The following is a 12,677-nucleotide window of genomic DNA, read 5'->3' on the forward strand; positions in this document are numbered from 1 at the left end:
CCCAAGAAGGCCTCGGCGATCTCCCGCATCTTGGAGAGCACCATGGAGTTCTCCTCGGGAGTAAAGTCAAGTGTGCCTCCTTCTGCCTGACTGGAGACGCACGCATGTGGTGGGAGAGAGTAAAGAGCAAGAGGGCAATCAATCAGATGAGATGGATTGATTTTGAGACAGAATTCTACGACGAGTTCTTTCGCCAAAAGATCACCAATAAGCACTACGAGGAGTTTATGGAGTTCAGACAGGGTGATCTGACAGTGGAGGAAGCAGTTAAAAGATTCAACAGGCTAGCTCGTCTCTGCCCAGAACTAGTAAGTACAGAGAAAGAGCGAGTCAGACTAATGCTCAGGATGCTGAAGCCTGTGATATCACTTAATGTGAGCAGTGGAACTCATCAGCCCCTGACTGGAGAAGAGTTGGTCAGTAGAGCCTTAGTAGCTGAGCACTATCTGAACAGCATGAAGGCACAAAGAGAGCAGCACAAGCCAATCAAGATGGAAACCAAGACTGGGGGAAATCAGAAACCCCAGTCAAATAATCAGAACTGGAAAGGCAAGGGCACTAAAAGAAAGCAGTGGAATTCAGGAAGTAACCAGAAGGGAGGACCAGAAACCAAACAGACTAAGCTCCTTCCCTGTTCCAAATGTGGGAGAACACATCCAGGAGCCTGCCTCTTGGGTAAGACTGGATGCTATTCTTGTGGTCAAGAAGGACACATGGCCAAACAGTGTCCTAACAAGTTCAAAGCACCCCAGCCACAGCCAATACAATATGGAGCCAAGCCTCAACTACATTATATGCCTGCAACTCTGGAAGGACCTCAGATCAGTCAAGGAAGGTTGGAAGCTCCACCAGTTCCAGCCTTTGACAATGCCAGAGTATTCTCCCTTACCAAAGAGGAAGCTGCTAGTGCCTCCACGGTCGTAACAGGTCAAGTAGTTATTTTTCAGCATATAGCTACTACACTATTTGATACTGGGGCGACCCATTCTTTTGTATCCATACCTTTTGCCAAGGAATTACAGGTACCTACAGAAAGCATGAATTCCAAGTTCGTGACAACCCTACCTTCTGGGGAAGTCATGGAATCTAGTCAGTGGCTTCGGTTTGTACCAGTCAGAATTTCAGACCGAGAGCTATGTGTTAATCTGGTAGTCCTCGCTATGCAGGATTTCGATATCATTTTGGGTATGGATTTCCTCAGCAAGTACAGTGCTTCAGTGGACTGCCGCAGAAGAAAAGTGATCTTTAGTCCAGAAGGTGAACCATCCTTTGAATTTACAGGAGTATCAAGGAGGAAGACCCAGAAATTCCTCTCTTCTCTCACAGCTCACCAGATGTTAGCTAAAGGGTGTGCTGGTTTTCTTGCATTCGTTGTGAGTACAGAGGAAGAAGAAAGACCTAAGCAGGAGGAAGTTCGGGTAGTCTGTGAGTATCCAGAGGTATTCCCAGAAGAGCTACCTGGACTACCTCCCAACAGAGAAGTGGAGTTTGAGATTGAACTGGTTCCTAGTACCGGTCCAATTTCAAAAGCTCCATATCGCATGTCTCCAGCAGAGCTAAAAGAGTTACAAGAGCAACTTCAGGAGCTACTTGACAAGGGCTTCATTCGCCCTAGTCACTCACCATGGGGAGCTCCTGTGTTGTTTGTCAAGAAGAAGGATGGATCTATGCGGATGTGCATAGATTATAGGGCTCTGAATCAGGTGACCATCAAGAACAAGTATCCACTGCCCAGGATCGATGATTTATTTGATCAATTGAAAGGTGCAACAGTGTTCTCCAAGATAGATCTGCGCTCTGGGTACCATCAGTTGAAAGTGAAGGAGAGTGACATACCCAGAACAGCTTTCAGGACCAGATACGGACACTACGAATTCGTAGTCATGCCTTTTGGTGTGACTAATGCACCTGCAGTCTTCATGGACTTGATGAATAGAGTGTTCAGAGAATACCTTGACAAGTTCATCATTGTGTTCATAGACGACATTCTAGTCTATCCAGAACTTCAGAGGAGCATGACACGCACTTGAGAATAGTTCTGCAGACCCTTCAACAAAAGCAACTCTATGCTAAATTCTCAAAGTGCGAGTTCTGGTTGGAACAGGTGGCATTTCTAGGTCACATTGTTTCAAAAGAAGGTATTCAGGTAGATCCAGCCAAAGTAGAAGCGGTCAGCAACTGGAAGAGACCCAAGAATGTCAGGGAGATCAGAAGCTTCCTTGGTTTAGCTGGGTACTACAGGAAATTTGTGGAGGACTTTTCCAGGATAGCCTCTCCACTTACAGTCCTCACCAGGAAGGACAAGAAGTTTGAATGGTCAGATAAATGTGAGCAGAGTTTTCAAGAACTCAAGAAGAGACTGACTAGTGCTCCTATACTGACTGTTCCAGAGGGCGACAAGAGTTTCGACATTTATAGTGATGCTTCCAAGATGGGATTAGGAGCTGTACTCATGCAGGAAGGAAAAGTTATAGCTTATGCTTCCAGACAACTCAAAGACTACGAGAAGAATTACCCCACTCATGATCTAGAGCTGGCAGCTGTAGTCTTTGCACTGAAACTCTGGCGACACTACTTATATGGAGTCCAGTGCAGAATCTTCAGACCATCGTAGTCTTAAGTACTTCTTCACTGAAGGACTTAAACATGAGACAACACAGGTGGTTGGAGTTGGTCAAAGATTATGACTGTGAAATCCTCTACCACCCAGGTAAAGCTAATAAAGTGGCAGATGCACTAAGCAGAAAGTCCGTGCATCTTTGATGTCCTTATCATCATTAGCCCCGCCACTACAAGAGTTGTCGATTCGGACTTGAAATTATTTATGGACAACTCTCGCATTGACTCTAGAGTCAACCCCGCGAGGATATCTAGAAGAAGCAAAGTGAAGATCCGGATATCCAAAAGATCCAAAGAAGGGATACAAGAAGAAGGAAGTTGAATTTCGAGTATCAGATGGAATTCTTTATCGGGAAATTGCCTTTGTGTTCCCAATGATGAAGAGAGAAAGAAAATTTTAGAAGAAGCTCACAGTACACCATACTCTATGCATCCTGGTTCTACCAAGATGTACCAAGACGTGAAGCAGGTTACGGTGGTCGGGACTCAAAAGAGATGTAGCTAAATATGTCAATACCTGTCTGACGTGTCAAAGACCAGGAGGAGTTCTACAACCTCTTCCTATACCAAGTGGAAGTGGGAAGACATATCCATGGATTTCATAACAGTCTCCCAAGAACCACAAATGGATATGATGCGATATGGGTGATAGTGGACAGATTGACCAAGTCTGCTCATTTTCTAGCCATCAAGGTGTCCCACTCTATAGAGCAGTTGGCACAGTTATATGTTAAGGAAGTGATCAGACTTCATGGAGTTCCCAAATCTATTGTTTCTGATAGAGATGGGCGCTTCACCTCTCACTTTTGGGAGTGTGTACAGACTGCACTAGGCACCAAGCTCAAGTTCAGCACAGCCTTCCATCCTCAGACTGATGGACAGACAGAGCGAGTAAATCAGATCCTAGAAGATATGCTTAGGGCTTGTGCATTAGATTTTAAAGGCAGTTGGTGCAAGTATCTGTGCTTAGCTGAGTTTGCCTACAATAACAGCTACCAAGCCACCATCAGGATGGCACCATATGAAGCATTGTATGGCAGAAAGTGCAGATCACCTATATGCTGGCAAGAAGCAGGAGAAAGAAGAGAAATGGAGGTAGAGCTGGGCATTCAGACTGAAATGATAGAAGAAACCACTCAGGCTATTCAGAAAATCAGACAGAGGATTGAGACGCCCAGAGTAGACAGAAAAGTTATGCTGACACTCGGTTTTTCTCAAAGTTGCTCCTATGAAGGGAGTGATGAGATTTGGCAAGAAGGGCAAATTAAGTCCTCGCTATGTAGGACCTTACCGATCACGGACAGGATTGGGAAAGTAGCTTACAGACTGGACTTACCACCAGACATGTCAGCAATACACAATGTGTTTCATGTCTCCATGTTAAAGAAGTGCCTCCATGACCCTAGTCAAGTGATTGAGCCTCAGTCAGTGCAGATCCAAGCGGATCTTAGTTTTGAGAGTAGACCTACACAGATAGTGGACAGAGCAAAAGTACCACTAGTGAAGGTCGTCTGGCAGAACCAGGAACACGAGGAAGTCACTTGGGAGCGGGAGGACAGTATGAGGCAAAAATATCCAGAACTATTCTAAGTTCGAGGACGAACTTTTTATAAGGTATGGGGAATTGTAACGACCCAATTTTCCCTATTTTGAGTTCTGAATATCTTTAAAAATATTTGAAAATGCTTTTAAAATATTCTAGAGATTTTTAGAGTATTTTTATGCAATTTTTGGAGTCCGTTTGGTATTTTTACCGAGTGGAGAAAGTTTAAAAAAAAAAAAAAAAAAAAAAAACCAAAGTGCAAGAGCTGGGATTCGAACCCAGCTTCTCGGGCCCAAGCAGTAAGCAGCCCAACCAACCGAGCTGAGCTTGTTTTGTTAACTAAGTGGGGGAACAAATATATTTAAGTAATAGATGGAACCAAAATAACCCAGGTTATTTAAGGAGGTAAATTTCTTCCCGAGCCCTAAAAAAAAAAAATCCTTTTCCCCTCTTTTTCTCTCCCGACGACGCCGTCTTCTCCTCTCGGGCGAAACCGCTGCCAAGGCTAGGGTTCCTCCTCCCGACGCCGGCGAGGGTTTTTTCCGGCTGGTCTCCACGCGTGGGTGACCATTCCGGCAAGGGGAGCTCGGGAAACACAAGAAAAAGGGAGAAATCGGAGCTCCACCGAAACCCTAGAGCGTTTCCTTCGGATTGTAAGTCCAAGAACCGGATGTAAGTGCTTCTCACCTGCGGTAGGAGTAGCTTTCGGGGTTTTCGTTTGCGTTTTGTTATTGTGTAATGAACAAGAGTAGTTTTTCATTCTAGAGTATGGAATTGATTGCAACCCTTGTTTTACAATTCGGTTTAAGATTTGGGATAGGTTCTTTTGGCTATTTTTAATACACGGACAGAATCTTGATGTTTCCTTTGTTTATCACAGCAGGTTTTTGATGTGTTTACCTCACAATTCAAGCATGTTTAAGTAGATACAAATTACTTCAAGCTACAGCATGATGAAAGATTGTTGGTTTATGAATAAGTTAGTTGTTACAAGCTTGATGTGTAGAAACTTTTGCTGCTGTGAGCTTAGCTAAGATTACCATCTATGACCATGTAGTTCTGTTATTGGCTGTTGAATTCGATTTGAACATATCATGTTATATTTCAGTGATATAGTTGTTCTTTCTTTAATTATTGTGGAGTTTATTTGAACATGTACTGGATAATATTTTATATCAGTGCCATGTAGTTTAAAATCTCTTGTTTGTTGAATAAACGAGAGAAGTACAAGTAAAGCAATATTAAGATACAATCTGATCCTAAGTTTCAGAAGTTAGAATCAAGGCACACTAAGTGCTTAAATAGATGCCAAGGCATTTATTTAGAAGAAGTGATTAAAGAAGTATATAAAGAAAAGTATTTTACTTTTAAAGGGCATGTACCGGACACAAGGTCCAAGGGATGGGCTCCAAGTTGCCCCTAGACATAAGGTCTAGAAGTGTCTTAATGGTTTTGGGATTAGCTACCTCAATACTCATTAAGAAAGGCGCGCAAAGTGGTACAATGCCGGGCCCAAGTAAAGTTGAATATTATTTTAAAGTATAAAAGTATTAGTTTGGAAACAAATAGAACAAGTTCCTTTATCTAAGTTGCAAATTCTAGCAAGTTAAATTGTTGTTTCCTTTAGAGATGCATGATGTAGTTCTATATTGCTATTTTCATGTTGAGCATGTACTCCCTGTTTTCTTTTATGCTTATGCATTCCGTATCGGATTTTGTGAGTAGAAAGCACTTACTAAGCTTTTAGCTTATAGATACTACTTTTTCCTCCTACTGCAGATATGGATAAAAATAAAGGAAAGGCTAAAGTGGCCTAGAAGAAGGCGACAAGGAGACATTGATGGTGTGTGTGTGGTGGCTGTTATGGAAACTTGGAATCCTGCTAGAGAAATCTGGAAATGTTACTTGCTAGTATTTTTTTTTGAGTTCTGCCATAGTAGAATTACATTGCCATGCTAAGGATGGTTAGATGCTCAGTATTTTTGGGTGCATGCTAGTATTCTGCGTGAGTTTTGTTTTATGGAAGATATTGCATATGAAGTTCGGATTTTAATTGCTCGGTAGTCTTATGTGAATGCTGGTATGCTATGTGAATTTTGTTCTATGGAAGAAATTGGCATGGGATGTTTGGTTGTTATAAGCTCAGTATTTTTATGTGTATGTTAGTATTCAATATGAGTTTTGCTTAAATGGAAATCTGTCATATGATTAACTCCTGCTGTAGTATACATGAATAGCTAGTAAGTTCCTAGGTTCGGTATTCCTTTTGTACTGCTGGGATTTTAATTCGCTATGAAGTAGTGTGCTAAGCACTCGTTTATTGTTGCTAAAAATTTTAATGTGATGATGATTCTGTTCAGTATCCTGCTGTAGTATTAACTTCTGCTGTCCAGTATTAATTTTTGCTATAGTGAAGATGATTCAATGTGATGTTTGGATTGTTTTAAAAAAAAAATGCAGTAGCTTTATTAGCTTCTCTTTTTGTTTCTGTACGGATATAGAATGGGATGAATGCAAGATAGCAAATGATGTAGCAAGCAGTAGGGGTATTTAAGCTTCACCTATTTGTATGTTATACTTACTTGCTGCTTCATTTATTTGCATGTTTGATTCTGTGAAAAGATAAACAAGAAAGAAAAGAAAAAAAAAATGTATCAAGAAATTTTATGCTACTAATTAGAGGCATGTTCTGATATATGATATGTTTTCCAATAGTTTAAAACATCTCTGGTCTTAAAGTAAGTAGTATAGTAGTTAGTAGAATCAGTAGCGGTCACCCTCAGAGTAGTAGTAAGGAGGGTGGTCGCTACAAGAGTTGGAGATTTGTTTATGATAATTGGATGAGTGACATATGAGTATGTTGATTGGTAGTTACCTTGGAGGAGGGTCCCTGAGTTGACCAGTAAATTTGGGGACCAAATTTTTATTAGTGGGGGAGAATGTAAAATATCATAAAATTAAATAATAATAATTATTGGACGAAAAATCTTATTGGATTTTACCGAAATTTTTAAAAAAATTTCGGGATTTAAACGGAGTCTGTATGACCCGTTTTGAGGGGATGAATTTGGGGTACAGTGAAAGCCTGTTTGGAATACCCATTTAAGTGGGAGTTGATTTGGTAATGGACTTAGGATTTAATTAAACTAACCTAAGTTTTATTAACCTAAGTTTATATTCCTTCTCCTTTCACCCGACTCATTTCTCCCGACCCCCTTCCCTCGGTCCCCATCTCACGATCTCCGGCGACAAGGCATCGACGGCGATCTCCGGCGACTAGGCATCGATGCCGATGACCTTCTCCTCACGCTAAGGCCTTCTCTTTCCTCTCGCCTCTACCCGAACCCCCCTCTCCGGCGATTTCTTCCCAGCGACGTCGAGCACGCCACCGCCCGCCGGTGTAACCTCGGCCAAGCCTCCCTTTTCCCTCTCCCTCCCGAGGCATGGAGTCTTTCTTCCTCTCTTCTCTTCACCGCCGGCGCAACCCTCTTTTCTCCTGATCTCGTCGTCGTGCCCTAGATTGTTGATGTCGGATCCCTCTTGTCGAGCTCTCCCGACCAGGCCACGCCACATGGTGTAGCCGGTTCACCGCGAGCACCAGCTACACTGCTCCTTCCCTTCCGGCCAACCATCGCCATCCCTTTCCCGCGCCTGATCGCCGACCACCAGAGCTTGACCTTTAATTGCCAACCTAGCTTCAAGATTGATGCTAGGCATGATCCCGGTTCTGATGTGAAGTGTCCGACCAAGCTGTATTGATCCGGCAATGTGACCAAAAGGTGAGATTTGATCTTGTGCTTAACAGGTGTTCGACAAAATGCCTTAAGTGTCTTGCCTTCTCTGTTTGTGCCAGACTAGCTGCGAATTGGTGGGGAAGCTCCATTTCTTTCTCCACAGCAACTTCAGATTTCTTCATCAAAGGATGTGGATCTGTCTTAGGTTAAGGTAAGACATAGGTTATTAATTTTTCAGAGGTTGGATTTCATTTCTGGTTTTTGGGAGATTGTGAGTGTGGTTTTGTTTATTGGATTCTAGCAGATACAGTGTTGTATGGTTTCTTCTTGGATTGATGTTCTTGGAAGAATTGGAGTATATGTTTCTTTTGTAGCATTCAAGCAGAGGCTGCTACTGGATTTACTAGTATACCTCTCGGATAGGTGTGTGTGTCTCCTGTAGCTTATGGACAGGGAGTCATAGGGCTGTGGGCTGCTAGATTTGCTACTGCCTCCTAAGGTAATTGATATTCCAATGAAGTATTTCGGTTAGTTTCATTAGTATGTGTTATTATGTGATTGTTTGGTTAGTTGTTGATGATGAGGTTAGGTTGATGTGGATTTATGATGGAGATTTGATTTTAGGATAGGTTATTGTGGATTGATATTGTGGTGGTTTGGTTTGTTGATGATGATGTTAGGTTGGTGTGGATTTATGATGGAGATTTGATTTTGTGATAGGTTATTGTGGGTTGATATCATTATGAGATGAATTGATATTAGAGAGATGGATTTATTATTGGATTAAAATGATGTGTTGATATGGGGGATTAGTCAGAGTTCGGATTTGATTGGAGTGAACCTATTGGGCTAGGGATTTTATTTAGCTGTTTAATTCATATGAATATAGATAAATAAAATATAAACATATTGATTGCTGCAGGATTTGGATTCGGGACGAGCCTCTCGACGTGGGACTTGTGGACACGATCTATGTATATAAAGGCGGGTATTTCTTCCTTTGCCTCTATGTAGATTTTCTTTGAGCTTAGTGCATGGTTGTTATTTGACGGATTAGGTTGCTTTATCTTATATCATGATCGATTGTTGTTCTTCCTGCATGATACTTATGCTTGACCCTTGTGATGATCTATTTAATTCATATACAGTCTCTACTCTTGATTTCTACTCTGCTGTGATTACGCGTGTAGAGTATGTATTGTAGGGATTGTCGAGTGGTTGGATTTACCATGCTGATTTTGCATATAATGTGGACTGTACGTAGCTTAGTATGTGTTTTAGGAGACATTATGTTGACCGTACATTTGCATGTTGTATGTACACACGTGTTTGGTTATGCACTTTTGGAGGAGTTGTGTTGATTGTATGTTTATGGTTTATACACGTGTCTGATGTGGTTATTATTGGAGGATACATGTTGATTGTACATACATTCGGTGCATATGTGTCCAGTGGATTATTGGAGATTTTTGGTTGATTATACGCGTATAGTTGTGTATATGTGTTTGGTGGGATGTGTTGGATTTACCATGATGATTATATTGACATTGTGGAGTACTTATGTGGATTTAGAGGTTGCATGGATGATGACGATGTTTTTATCATGATTATATATATATCATGTTCATCATTCATTGCATGCTGGCGACTGTTGTCTCCCTTGTGGTGAGAGAGAGTCGTGAGTCATATCTAGCGCCGCACACTCGACCACTCATGGATAGTGGTAGTTGGAGCAGTTGCCGCTGTCTTGTCCTGCTCATTAGGCTGCTCAGTGTGTACTCTGTCCGCCTCGATCACTTAGTGGGTCTGGAGGGTTCAGTAGTCAGGGGGCTTATGATGTGAGTAGTCAGGGACCCTGATGCTATGTAGTTAGATAACTACTTAGCGTACCGAACGCCTCAGCCGCTTTATAGCGGTTACGCCCTGTTGAGGTTAGTATGGTTTGTCACAGACCCAAGCCTCTCGGCCATACTGGGGTCGTGGTGTCTGGAGAGGTGTCGGGGGTGACCATGGAGCATGTATACGCAGTTATTATTCCTGCATTTGATGCGCGGTGCATCTGCATTTGCATACATGCCTAGTAGATACTAGTTGCATGTGATTGTCGTTGTTGCACTTGATTGAGATATGGTTGTTGCATTTGATTGCCATACTGCATACATGTCATTTATTTTACATGTATATGCAGTCGTACTTATATTGCACAGGTGTCACGGGTATATCTGTTGCAGATCCGGTGAGTTTACTGATCATTGTACCATGGGTCAATTCCAAATTGGGTATGTATCTGTCATTATGTTAGTTGTGGTTTGTACAGTTTATATGTCAGGTTATTATGTCAGATATGTTTAGGTGCATTGATTTTGATAGTATGATCATGTTCTTTATTCCCTACTGAGACTGTATACTTGTGATCTCCATGTTTATTCATAGACCATGCACTATCTTGTCTATTACCCGCTGAGTTACCTATACTCACCACCGCATGTATACATTTATGTTTTCAGGTAGCTTGTAGATGGTTGGTGTCGCTCGGAGTATCCTGTCTGCCGGGTCCTACGTCACATCCGAAGACCGTGCTTATTTTCTTTTGTATATTCTTTTCTTATTTTTGGCATTGTATTTGTGTATAGCCATGTGGCTATCCTATGGTTTTGGCGTTGTATTTGTGTTTAAGCCGGGCCGGCATGCATTGTATTTATTTGTGTTGTGTGGGCTTTCCGTCGTTTTTTCGTTGTGTTTTGGTACAGCCGTGTGGGCTGTTTTATATATATAACTGCGTGGTTGTGATTGTTTCATTCCAGCCGTGTGGGCTGTTATTATAACTGCGTGGTTGTGTATATAAATATTCCAGCTGCATGTGGCTGATGTATTTTGCTTGTAGTGATGCTTCAGATTGTCACCGGTACAGGGGAGATGCTGTCGGATTTTTGTCTGGCAGAGACTCCTTTGGGGGCGTGACAACCGACGCCAAAGCCACCTTCACCATCCAGTGCGGTCTGACCAAAGAAGAGCTCAACAGAGTCGGTCCATTCTCCTCCGCAAAGGAACTATGGGAGAAACTGATCGAACTTCACGAGGGCACCTCGGAAACCAAGGTAAGTAAGCGTGATCTGTTACTTAACAAATTATACAATTTGAAAATGCAGGAAGGCGAGACGGCAAGTTCTTTACACGCTCGAATTCAAGATATTCTGAACTCCCTTCATGGAATCGGGCAAAAGGTAGAAAACAGAGATATAATAAGGTATGCTCTTAACTCTTTTCCTAGGAGCTCATTGTGGGCATCAATGGTAGATGCCTACAAAGTCTCTAAGGATTTGTCTTCCTTAAAATTAGACGAATTATTTAGTGAATTTGAACTCCATGAACAAACTAATGCACAGCCATCCGAGAAGGGCATTGCTTTGGTTGCAGGTACAAGTCGAACAAGGGAATCAAGAGTACGGCGAAAGATTGAATCGGAATCAGAAGACGAACCCGATTCAGAAGATTCAGAAGATGAACTGGCCAGCGAATTTGTGAATCTTGTAAAGAAACTCTACAAGAAGAAGAAGGGCTTCAACAAGAAAGATCTGAAGAAGGCAGTTCAATCTAAGGAGGCCCAATCAAAGGTAAAATTCGAAGTCACATGTTTCGGGTGCAACCAGAAGGGCCATATCAAGGCAAACTGCCCCAACCAAAAGGAAGCCAAGAAGCAAAGAAGAAAGAAAGTCCTAAAGGCAACCTGGGACGAATCCTCTTCGTAAGGACGAAAACGACGAACTCGACCAAACGAGTTTACTCGCATTGATGGCCCGGGACCAGATCAGCGAATCCGAGAGCGAGTCAGAAGCCGACTCCGAGCAAAGCCACGGATCCGCATCCGTTTCTGAAGGGCCAGACTCCGCTGTAAGTATTCCTAGGCTTAATAATTTAGTCAATTATTTACTTCGTAAATTAGCCAAGTCAAATTTGAAAATTAAGTCACTTTTAAAAGAAGTAACCATTCTTAAAGGAGTAACTAACTCAAAATCTTTAACTGAAGATTCAACTCAAGTACAACAACTTGAGAAAGAAAATTCAAATCTGAAAAATCAGTTAAAAGATTTAAAGATTACTTTAGAAAAGTTCTCTCTGGGCTCCAAGAATTTGGATCTAATTCTTGGGACACAAAGAGCCGTCTACAATAGAGCTGGGCTAGGATATAAAAGTAAAAAGAAATATAAATCTTATTTATCCTTAATAAACAAACAAAGTAGTAAATCAGTCCAAGCATGGGTCCCCAAGTCCAAATTGATAAATCAAATTGGACTTGGCCAATACTGGATTTCGAAGGATCAAATATACTACCTCGACAGACCATATCGAGGTCGTGATCCAGGGAAAGCTAAAATGAAAACGATCTTAATTCAAAATTCGAAATTAAATTAAAAATTCAAAATACAAAATCAAATTCAAAATTTGAAATTCGAAATTAAATTAAAAATTCAAAATTAAATTACAAATTCAAAATTAAAAATCAAATTCAAAATTTAAAATTTGAAATTAAATTAAAAATTCAAAATTAAATTACAACTTCAAAATTCAAAATTTAAAATTTAAAATTCAAAATAAAAATTCAAAATTCGAAATTAAATTAAAAATTCAAAATTAAATTACAAATTCAAAATTCAACAAGTCGAAATTATGAAAATGAAAAGTAGATGGAGGATCCAAACTAGCTGGCACCTCTAACTGAACTACCCGACAGGGTAACTGAACCTAATTTACCCGGAATGGGTAAAACAAGAATAGATTAC

Source organism: Zingiber officinale, chromosome 4B (assembly GCF_018446385.1).
Source record: "Zingiber officinale cultivar Zhangliang chromosome 4B, Zo_v1.1, whole genome shotgun sequence".
NCBI lineage: Eukaryota > Viridiplantae > Streptophyta > Magnoliopsida > Zingiberales > Zingiberaceae > Zingiber > Zingiber officinale.